Genomic DNA, 10,432 nt, shown 5'->3' with positions numbered 1-10,432 from the left:
TGTAACCGCCACTTCTGGGTTCAAGTGATTCTCCTGCCTCAGCCTCCTGAGTAGCTGGGATTACAGGTGCGTGCCACCGCACCTGGTTAATTTTGTATTTTTAGTAGAGACAGGGTTTGCCATGTTGGCCAGCTGGTCTCTAACTCCTGGCCTCAAGTAATCTGCCCACCTTGGCCTCTCAAAGTGCTAGGGTTATGGGCGTGAGCTACTGTGCCAGACCCAGAACCATTGTCTTTTAAGGGCTGTCAGCTTCGATGCTATTTATAAGTACTTAATTTTTTTCTTTTTTTTTAAATAGATAAATAGAGATAAAGGTCTTGCTACATTGCCCAGGCTGATCTCAAACTCTTGGGCTCAAGTAATCAGCCTTCTTGAGCCTCCCAAAGTGCTAGGATTATAGGTGCCAAAGCGATGAGCCAGTGCTTTTAACTGACCAAAAGAAGAGGAAACACTTGGTTAGAAAATGTAAAAGCAAAACTAGTAACAGAGATTCAAGAGATGTTCATGTTCTTTGAATATATGTATATATGTGTTTATTTTGTTGACAAGCACTTACATAAGAATGGGCCAAGCTTATCTTAATCCTCATACATCTTCTAAAGCTATGTCATTTATGAATAAGTATCAATTTGTAGAACAAATATTCTCCATATTACTAATATGTAATAGATGACACTACAAATCAATAATTCATGTGTGTTCAAACTTTCACTGCTAATGCATGATAGTTGCTAACAACTGAAAAAATAAGAGAAAATTTTGACCTATAGGGTAGAATTCACAATGATTTTTACCACAATGATGATGATGGTGATGAGAAAAATAATAACAGTTGATTTTTATTATTGATTATGCACTTGTTAAACATATAATAAATAATTAGTTATTGTTGGTTATGTCTGGGCCAAGTACTTTATATGCATTATTTCACCTAATCCTCAGAACAGATATAGAAAATAAGTACTTGGCCAGGCGCGGTGGCTCACACCTGTAATCCCAGCACTTCGGGAGGCTGAGGTGGGCGGATCACGAGGTCAAGAGATCAAGACCATCCTGGCTAACACAGTGAAACCCCGTCTCTACTAAAAATACAAAAAATTTAGCCGGGCATGGTGGCAGGCACCTGTAGTTCCAGCTACTTGGGAGCCTGAGGCAGGAGAATGGCCTGAACCTGGGAGGCGGAGCTTGCAGTGAACCGAGATGAGATCGTGCCGTTGTACTCCAGCCTGGGTGACAGAGCAAGACTCCGTCTCAAAAAAAAAAAAAAGAAAAGAAAAAAAATAGGTACTATTACGGTCTTTCTTTTTTTTTTTTTCTTTTTTTTTGAGACAGGGTCTCACTCTGTTGCCTAGGCTGAAATGCAGTGGTGCAATCACGACTCACTGTAGCCTTAAACTCCTGGGCTTGAGATCCTTTTGCCTTAGCCTCCTGAGTAGCTGGGACTACAGGTGCACACCACCATGCCTGGCTAATTTTGAAAGTCTTTGTAAAGATAAGGTTTAACTACATTGCCCAGGCAGGTCTAAACTACTGGCCTCAAGCAATCCTCCTGCCTCAGCACTCCCAAAGTGCTGGGATTATAGGCTTGAGCCACCGCTACACCTATTACTGTTTCTTAGATGAGAAAATTGATGCACAAAGCACGTTAAGTGATTTGTCCAAGATGCGAGTTAGTTTTAATAGCATTCTTTGCTTCTGATACAGAAAACATTCACAATTGATAAGGAACTGCAGGTGTGGAAACCAAGCTGATGAATAATAATGATGCCCATTATGAGTCAAACACAGTACCAGGTGCATTTTATACATCTTAAATCCTCAAAACAACCTGGCAGCCTATGGAGTATTTACACCTGTTTTACTGATGAGGCAATCTGCCTGACTTCCTACAGCTTTTATGGACAACGGACCAAACAGAAGACCTCTGGTACCTCCAGGGACTAGTCATTATATTCAAATCTTGTTGGTCCAACCTGCACTAGAGCTGTTGAAGTTGTCAGAACTTGCTCTAACAATGCCAGCCCCTTAGAGACTTTGACAGACTGTAGTTCATTTTTCCTTTGGAGAGGAAGAAGAGAAATTCTACCATGGAGACTTAGTGATTGGCCCAAGTCCACACCGCAGACAGGAGGATAATGGAGCTGGGATAAATTATACTGGACAGGTTCCCCAATTCTCAGCTTGGTTTTTTTTCTCTGAGACCATCCAGCCTCGAATAACTCATTCGTTAGCTCCCTATCCTTTGCAAATATCCCCCAACTCCTTGCCATTCTCTTTCAGGCCCTTTGTTTTCTTTCATATCCCAGACAGTGGCTCCTTTGCCACATGTACCCTAATGACAGGGAAGGTAGCATTGTGTCTGCTTAGCACCGGGCTCCCGTACAGGCTTTTCTCTTTCCTGTAAAAGGATCTCCACATTCTTTGCTAGTGCAAAGAAGATGTGGAAAGTCACTTTCTCCTGACCTGGTATATGGGTAAATCAATCTAGCATCACAAACCCAGTAACAGAGTTAGGTGATCTGTGTGTAATGGGTTTAGGCAGTGAGTCTCCGGAGTTTAGCCAGTTCAGCATAAAAAGCGCCATAGAAATCCCTCTCTCCGTGAAATCCTCTTGCACACAATTCAGGAAATGTACAAGACAGTGAGAATACAGTCAACCTATTGGAATTTCTTTTTCGAAGACAAAAATAGATTGCAAAGGAAAATTGTTGATTGCCAACCTTCCAGCCTTGTCAGGAGAGTTATCCTGCAGTCAGTCACTAGATGTAAAATTCCTAAGGCCTGGGGGATGGTCAGGTCATTTAATACCATGTCAATATTAAGTTACATCATAAATAATTGGAACTTCCTGAATATTTAACAAGAACTTTGTTGTGTAAATTTGGAAATCATCCAAATTGAGACAACTGACTTACGTTATTGTTTAGCCCTCTGGATCTAACTCATTGTGGGGTTTAGTTGTTTTGAACTTTGGTCTTTTTAGCAGAGAGTAGAAAGAAAGGAGTTAAACCAATTGACTTTTAGATAGTCAGTTTCCCTTCCTTTTTTGGTTTTAAATTGATTATTGCTTTTTTCTCATGTAAATAAGATCAAATAAAAATCCAAAGTCATAACCAGGAGAGAAACGTGTGAAATCGCTGTGTAGTTTGCAAGCCTTTAGCAGACTAAGTCAGCTTGGTGATGACCAACTTTGACCACTCTTGCAGTTGCTAAATGGGCACTTTCTGACATTTGCTACAACTGTCAGATCATTTCTAGTCCAAGAATATTCTAGAGGCTCATAATGCTCATTTGAGTTGGCATCAAATTCTAGACAATAAGATTTGACTTTCTTCTGGATGGGAATCTGTAATTAAGGTTTCATAAACCATGAGATATAGTACAAATATAAAGATTAATTATTATTATTGTCACCTAAAGAATAAAATCCCAAGTTCTTATCTACCATTCAAACCCTCTCCCATGCAGCCTCATCCTGTCTTACTAACACTGACTCCCATTGCTTCTCCCAATCCCTCCTTGGCAATGGTCTCCACCTTTTTACTTCTCTCTCAGTATTTCCCAGCTTCTAGACTTAGGCTAAGTTCTCCTTCCTCCTTGAAGCCTTCCTTCCTCTACTTCAGTTGCAAGTTATTTCTGAAGCTACCATTTACTGAGATCCTACTCCATGTCAGGTTCTGTGCTAGAAATGTGATGCATTATTTCATTTAACTCTTGAAAGGTAGGTGTTACTTTCACATTAAACTTTTTGTTTGTTTTGGATAAGTAGCCTATTTGCATGGTTCAAAAATCAAGACAGTATAAAAATCTACACTTTTTTTTTTTCTAAGATGGGTTTCACTCTGTCACCCAGATTGGAGTGCAGTGGCACCATCTCGGCTCACTGCAGCCTCGACCACGTCAGCCTCCCAAGTAGCTGGGACTGCAAGTCCACACCACTATGCCTGGCTAATTTTGTATTTTTTGTAGAGATGGGATTTTGCCATGTTTCCCAGGCTGGTCTCAAACTCCTGGGCTCAAGAGATCCGCCTGCTTTGGCCTCCCAAAGTGCTAGGATTACAGGCATGTGCCACTGTGGCCAGCCAAAAGATTTAAGTTTAAAAGTATCTTATCCACCTTCCACTATAAGTAATCATTTTTAAAGATATTCTTTGGGCCGGGCGCGGTGGCTTAAGCCTGTAATCCTGGCACTTTGGGAGGCCGAGACGGGCGGATCACGAGGTCGGGAGATCGAGACCATCCTGGCTAACATGGTGAAACCCCGTCTCTACTAAAAAATACAAAAAACTAGGCGGGCGTGGTGGTGGGCGCCTGTAGTCCCAGCTACTCAGGAGGCTGAGGCAGGAGAATGGCATAAACCCGGGAGGCGGAGCTTGCAGTCAGCTGAGATCCAGCCACTGCACTCCAGCCTGGGTGACACAGCGAGACTCCGTCTCAAAAAAAAAGAAAAAAAAAATAATAAAGATATTCTTTGAATAGCTGGGTATGGTAGCATGTGCCTGTAGTCCCAGCTACTCAGGAGGCTGAGATGGGAGGATCACTTGAACCTAGGAGGTAGAGGCTGCAATGAGCCGTGATCATGCCACTGCACTCCAGCCTGGGCAACAAAATGAGACCCTGTCTTTAAAAAAAAAAAAAAAAAAAAAAAAAGTGGAAAGAGGTCTTCTTTGGTTCCTTCTAGTGGTTGTTTATGCAAAAAAAAAAAAAATCAGTAAACACAAATATATAATCTTATTTTCTACCTCTTAGAAATTAGAGCATAATATTGTCTGTAAGATGTCCTGTACCTCTCTCTCTTTCTTCCTCTTTTCTTTTCCATTTAGCACATATTCTAGAGTACCTTCCACAGCAGTTCTCTGAGAACTTCCCTTTTCTTTTTTCAGTGGCACAGTATTCCATTGTGTGGATGTAGTTCTTGATGGTGGACGCCTGGATTATTTCTAATCTGCTATAAACAACAATGCAGTGAATGGATTTTTCATATGAATGCAAGAGTATCCGTAGGGCAAATTTCCAGACTTGGGCTGCAGGATCAAAGGGTAAAAACATGCTACATTTTGATAAACATTGTCAAATTTTCTTCCCTGGAGGTCATACCATTTTTCATTCCCACCAGCAGTGTATGAAAGTGCAACACACATATCACTATCTACAGTTTATATATGAGAAAACCGAGGCACAGAAAATACAAAATTAACTGGTTAATAACATTTAGGCTGGACCTCAAACTTGTGCCTGGCTGTATTCCTCTCATTTGGTGTATATCAGCTAGTGATTTGCACTGTTACTTGTTTTATAGATACATAGGCCTAAACTTTCTAAAGCTTTATTATAAACTCTTTAGGTTTATGACAAAGAGTTTCTAATAAACAGAGGCTGGTCAATCACAGGTGAGAGTAAGGGAAAAGGGAAATAGCATAGAAAAAGTTGGGAAACAAATGCAAGACGATGCACTGTTATGAGGCCATTGCGTTTGACAAGTCACATGAGACCCATTTGGGCCCTCAATAGGTGCTTCTGCTTGGCCACGAGGGATGGTTCCAGACAAGTAGTGTGGACAAGCCATGCCTTGGAGCAGTCCATGGATAGAGGATGGGAGAAGGAGTTTATCTGTTGCCCTGCTCCCATTCCCTCCTCACATAGCGGGGATAACACACTGCACTTTCTTTCTTTCTTCTTGTTTTTTTTTTTTTTTTTTTTTTTAAATAGAGATGAGGTTTCTCGATATTGCCCAGGCTGGTCTTGAACTCCGGAGCTCAAGCAATCCACCTACCTTGGCCTTCCACAGCACTGGGATTACAGGTGTGAGCCAAAACGCCTGGTCTCACACTACACTTTTGAGTTGTGTTGCTCAGCCCTCTCAGCAGCTCCTGGAGAAGCCAGATTTCAAGCTCTGCAGTGCCTAGAAATGGTGCGAGGAACACAGAGTGGGTCACTGCAGGGTCTTGGAGATAGGTGAAGCTAAGAGAGTCTGATGAGGCCACATAAGCTGTTTTTCTTTTTCTTTTGAGATAGGGTCTCACTCTGTCATCTAAACTGGAGCACAGTGGCACGATCTTGGCTCACTGTAACCTCTGTGTCCTGGGCTCCAGCAATCCTCCTACCTCAGCTTCTTGAATAGCTGGTATTACAGGTGCATACCATTACACCCAGCTAATATTTTATAATTTTTGTAGAGACAGAGTTTCACCATCTTGTACAGGCTGGTTTTGAACTCCTGGGCTCAAGCAATCCATCTGCCTTGGCCTCCCAAAGTGCCGGGATTACAGCTGTGAGCCACCACGCCCAGCCAAGATGTTTTTAATACAGGTATTTCCTTGTATGTCTTTAATTTTGGGCTTTATACCTAAAACGTGCTCAACAAAAGTTTGTGTGTGTGTGTGTGTGTGTGTGTGTTTGCAATTTATTTATTGAACATTTATACTTATATTGTTTGGCTGTAGAATTCTAAAATCATATTTTCCAAAATGTTTTTATTCCAAATCATAGAATAATTATAGCAAAGGAATACATAAGTCATTCAATTTGCTTCTCAATGTGTTAAACACAGAGAGAATTATTTGCTCATTTGGTAAACATTACCTCATCTGCTTCTTCACCTTCTTCATCATAAACATCATCATCAACTTCAATAGCTTCTCCAGTCAAGTATGACACTGATCTTGGGATTATACACTCATGTAAAAAGTGACCTATTTTGAAGTCTGTGCATCATCTCCACTCTCAGGAACTTCAGGAGGGGCAAAAAAATTAAAGAAAGAGTCACTGGAAACTGTGTTAGTCACAGTACGAACTGTCCCTCTTCCCTTGTTTTTCTGCTGCTTCTTAATAGTTTTCAAAGTGACATCCTTTCCTTTTTTCCAATCTGTCTGGCACTCTGTACAACCCATAATTTCTGGTCCATCAAAAGAAAAGGGATCAAAATCATCTGGTTCTGACCTCATCCTGTATGCGTTTGTTAGCACTTCATTTGTAAAATAGTCATTGGGTTCAAAGTGAAACTCTAAGACAAAACTCATAGGCTGGCCAGCAGCTGAGAGCTTCACTTTAGTATCTTTCAAGTGTTTCAGAATAGGTTCATCATGTTGCTGAACCATATCACTGAACAAGTCAACATTCTTAAAAACAGTTAACCAAAATTCAGGAATTCCTTTGGGGTCTTCTTTTTCTTCATCCTTTTTCTCATCTTTGATCTTGGCCTTTTCTTTCAACTCTTCCGAAATCTCATCTTCTTTATCTGATTTCTATTCACATTCTTCTTCCGTGGGTTCATCAATTGCATTAATAATCTCAAATCGCTTGTCAAGTAGAGGCTGATAGAGAACAGCATACGTCCTTTCAAGATTGTGAACTTCCTCATAGAATTTGGTTTCTATCTGTGCACATGTAATTTAACTTGCAGGTTTTTGAGAGTATTCACTCATCTTTTAACTACCCTAGGCAGGCTTTCAATGTATCCTGTTGGTGTTTCTACCAGACCATCAAGTCTTTCTTGAAGGGCTGCAAGAATCTGAGGATTTTGCATCATCTGAAGAGTTAGCTGACATGCTTTGATTTTTGTTTCTTCACCAGTTTCTTCTTTTTGTAGTTCTTCAACATCATCCAAATCTTGATCAAGTTCAGATTGTCAATGTCTGCCATGTTGTAAGAACTCCAAATGTCGGCGGCCAGTATGGGGAGCCAGGAGACCTGAGCTACACAGGCAGTGACTCAAGGCAGCAGTGGTGGCAGGAGGAGCAGGAGGTGGCACCGTGAGCAGATGGTGCTAAAAAAGAACCGAAGTTTTTTAACTGATCAATTTATTTGAAGTGATATTAATAAAAATACTTCCTATTATTGTAGGGAGACATTAATGTATAATAATTAAGAGTTCAGCCTCTAGACACAGACTACCTGAGTTTTAATATGAGCTCTGACACTGATTAGCTATGTGACTGTTGTCAATGCACTTCATGTCTCAGTTTTCTCATTTGTAATAATGGAACTAATGCTTAAAATAATACTTGGTGCACAGAAGGAACTATATAAGCATTAACTGTTATTATTATAAATAGCTTTTATCCAGTGTTTGCTACTTGCCAGTCAATGTATTAAGTGCTTTGTGTGTCATCTCAATTAATCCTCCCAGCAAACCACTGAAGTAGGTCCTATTAACAACTCTATATGGTATTATTACTCTTTACAAATGATGAAGTCACTTACTACTTTACAAATGATGAAATCAAGACTCCAAGAGTTTAAGTTATTTGACCAACATCAAATAAGGTACAGTCAGAATGTGATACAAGTTTGTGGACTCTAGTTACTCTATTATGTTATTCTTGCAGAACGAACTTTAACATGTATTTAGTATTATAAAAGCACCCACTTCAGGCCTGGAATGTATTAAATGTCACTTAGTATCTAACAACCTTCCCACATCATCCCTGAGGACTTGAGTACTTGGCTCATGGTATTTCACTTATCAGTCTCTCAGTTCCTTCAATATGTCCCCTGATGGCATAAATAGCTACCCCATATCATCTACCAGCACCAGTTAGCACACTAGAGCTAATCATTACCTGGAACTATTCTACTTCTGAAATGGTAAACTCTGGTTATTATCAAAGACCTCTTGGTTCTTTCTTACTCAATCCTGTAACAACAGCTCTTTAGTCTCATACATATCTCCTTTTCTTTAATCTGTCATTTCTTCCAGTCTATTATTCTTCTCAAACCTCTTCCACCTTTTCCACTGCTTAGATTCTATGATTGATGATTTAAATATTTTCTTACCAATACCATGTGTTATTTTCCTTCTTGTACAACCCCCAGAAAAACTTCAAAATTGGGTTGGTGTTATGCTTTTCCCCTTCTACCTGAATGATTACATTTTGATGGAGAAAACCACATAATCATGCAAGCTCCATCACTATACACTAATGTTCTCCAACCTCAGCCAGAACCTCAGCATCACTTATCAATTCTCTGATTTTTCTTTTTTTTTTTTTTTTTTTGAGACGGAGTCTCGCTCTGTTGCCCGGGCTGGAGTGCTGTGGCCGGATCTCAGCTCACTGCAAGCTCCGCCTCCCGGGTTCATGCCATTCTCCTGCCTCAGCCTCCCGAGTAGCTGGGACTACAGGCGCCAGCCACCTCGCCCGGCTAGCTTTTTGTATTTTTTAGTAGAGACGGGGTTTCACCATGTTAGCCAGGATGGTCTCGATCTCCCGACCTCGTGATCCGCCCGTCTCGGCCTCCCAAAGTGCTGGGATTACAGGCTTGAGCCACCGTGCCCGGCCTCAATTCTCTGATTTTTCAACTCTCATTTTTCCTAATGACTATTCCAAACCTTCACCACCTTCTTCAAGCATCCTTCTCAAGTCCCATACCTTGAGTTCAGTAAACAACCTTTGCTCCAAATTTATCAAGATAATTGGGGGCGTTAGTTATTGGAGTTTCAGAGATCCATCCTTGGCTACAACTTTCTGCTTCCATATTCTTCCTGAGAGATCGCTTCCACTTTAATGGTATAAACACTACTTTATGCTGATGACTTTTAAATCTGTATTTCCACTTGGAGTTCTCTACCTAGTGGACATCTGTGGTTGGAGGCCCCATAGTGTCTTAGTCTGTTTCTGCTGCTATAACAAAATGCCTTAAATTGGGTACTTTTTAAGCAACAGAAATGTATTTCTCATAGTTCTGGAGGTTGGGAAATCCAAGTTCAAGGTGCCTGTAGATTCAGGGTCTGGTAAGTGCCTGCTCCTTACAGATGGTGACCTCTCTGTGTCCTCCCATGGCAGAAGGGACAGAATGAGCTAGCTAACTCCTTGAAGCCCTTTTATAAGGTCATGAAGCTTGCTCATGAGGGTTGTCCTCATGACTTAATCAGTTTCTAAAGTCCTCACCTCTTAATACTATCATATTGACAATTAAGTTTCTTTCTTTTTTTAGATGGAGTCTCACTCTGTCACTCAGGCTAGAGTGCAGTGGTGCAATCTTGGCTCATAGAAACCTCCACCTCCTGGGTTCAAGTGATTCTCCTGCCTCAGCCTCCTGAGTAGCTAGGACTATAGGCATGCGCCACCATGCCCGGCTAATTTTTTGTATTTTTAGTAGAGATGGGGTTTCACCATGTTGGCCAGGCTGGTCTCGAACTCCTGACCTCAAGTGATCCTCCTGCCTCGGCCTCTTCAAGTGCTGGGATTATAGGCATAAGCCACCACACTGGCCAACAATTAAGTTTCAACATATGAATCTGGGGGAACACATTTAGATAACAGTATACAGGTACCTCAAATTCAAAAGGCTCCAAATTGAACACGTGATTGTTTCCCTGAAACCTGTATGTTCTGCAGGACATTACTCTCTTTCTAGGTGCTGTGGGGGTAGGGAGAGTAACCACTCTCCATCAAAGCTAGCAGGCTGGGCTCATCCTTGAGTCCTTTCTCTT

General features: G+C 41.1%; 1 pseudogene across 1 annotated transcript; it reads right to left on the bottom strand.

Moving 5' to 3' along the window:
- Positions 1-6,549: 6,549 nt before the first annotated feature.
- LOC117080728 lies at positions 6,550-7,698 on the bottom strand (annotated as a pseudogene). Its single transcript, XR_004435931.1, has one exon. The product of XR_004435931.1 is annotated as a nucleosome assembly protein 1-like 1 (transcript).
- Between the last annotated feature and the right edge of the window lie 2,734 nt (positions 7,699-10,432).

Source organism: Trachypithecus francoisi, unplaced genomic scaffold, assembly GCF_009764315.1.
Source record: "Trachypithecus francoisi isolate TF-2019V2 unplaced genomic scaffold, Tfra_2.0 Lachesis_group8, whole genome shotgun sequence".
NCBI classification, from domain to species: Eukaryota; Metazoa; Chordata; class Mammalia; order Primates; family Cercopithecidae; genus Trachypithecus; species Trachypithecus francoisi.
This window is presented reverse-complemented; position numbering and strand designations above follow the sequence as displayed.